The sequence below is a fragment of the Rhincodon typus genome, unplaced genomic scaffold (genome assembly GCF_021869965.1).
Source record: "Rhincodon typus isolate 14 unplaced genomic scaffold, sRhiTyp1.1 hic_rhity00000057, whole genome shotgun sequence".
In the NCBI taxonomy this organism is placed as follows: Eukaryota; Metazoa; Chordata; class Chondrichthyes; order Orectolobiformes; family Rhincodontidae; genus Rhincodon; species Rhincodon typus.
In genome coordinates this window covers 136846-138337 of record NW_025965695.1, presented here as the reverse complement: position 1 = coordinate 138337, position 1492 = coordinate 136846, and positions in this window count along the sequence as shown.

Below are 1492 nucleotides of genomic sequence, written 5' to 3'. Positions count from 1 at the left end.
CTTATCTAAATCTCTTTTAAACATTGTAACTGTAACTGTACCTGCACCTACCATTTCATCTGGCAGTTCATTCCACACACTGAGCACACTCTATGTAAAAAGAAAAGAAAAGTTACCCCTCATGTCATTTTTTAAATCTTTCTTCTCTCACCGTAAAAAATATGCCCCCTAGTTTTGAACTCATCCATCTGAGGGATAAGACCTTTGCTGTTCACCTTATCTAAGCCTCTCGTGCTTTTATAAACCTCTTTCAGGTTACGCCTCAACCTCCTATCTTCCGGTGAATGAAGTCCCAGCCTATCCAGCCTATTTTTACAACTCGAACCCTTCTTACCCAGTAATATCCTGCTTTTTTCTGAACCCACTCCAGTTTAATAATATCCTTCCGATGACGGGACTACCAGAATGGCACACAGTATTCCAGGAGAGTCCTCACCAACATCCTTTACAACCTCCAACATGACGTCCTAACTCCCGTACTCAAAGACCTGAGCAATGAAGACAAGTGTGCTGAATGCCTTCTTAACCACCCTGTCCACCTGTGAAACAAATTTCAAAGAATAATGTACCTGAAAGCCGAGATTCTGTGTTCTGTAATAGTACCCAGGGCCCTACTATTAATTGTATAAGTCCTGCCCATGTGAAGTATTCCATTTTGGATAAAACAAACATTTTCTCAAATAAAGTTCAATCTGCCACTCTTTTTAGCCCATTGACCCAATTGAGCAAGATCTCGGTCTAATCCAGAAAGCCAATAGGCTGTATGCTTTATTATCACAGGAATTAAACATCAATGGAAGGATGTTCTGCTTCATTTGTACAGGGAAGGGAAGGGAAGAGACCAAATCTCAAATACCTCGTGCAGGTTTTGGTCGTCTGGACGCTTACTCGAAGTGGTTCAAAGAAAGTTTACTCGATTGAACCCTAGAATAAGTGGGTTGTCTCAGGAGGATAGGTTGGGGAGGCGAAATGGAATAGGATTAGGCTAGAACTGCTGACTAAAACAGTAAAGTAATATGATGTGAGCCAGGCTATAGGGTGTGGTGAAGTAGAATCTCTATGGGTTGAGCTCAAACGCCAGTGGAGAGAAAGTGATATTCGTGTTGTATATAGACCCCAAGCTGCAGTAATATTGGGGAAGGCATTAGAATGGAATTTAGAAATGCAAGGCATAAAGTTATGACTGTAATTATGGGTGACTTCAACCCACATATAAATTGAGCAGATAGCATCAGCAGCAGTAAGATAGAGGAGGAATTCTTAGCGTATATATGGTACAATTTTACGTTGAAAAAGCAGATGCGTATTGGGTAGTGAGGAAGGAATAATTGACAATCGAGTTGAGCATGGGCCCTTAAGGAAGAGTGACCACGACAGGATAGAATTCAACATTAAGATGGAGAATGATGTCGTTGTTTTTGAGACTAGAGTCCTGTAATTAAATAAAAGAAGTTAGAATGGTATGAGGCGTGAGCCAGTTGTGATAAATTGT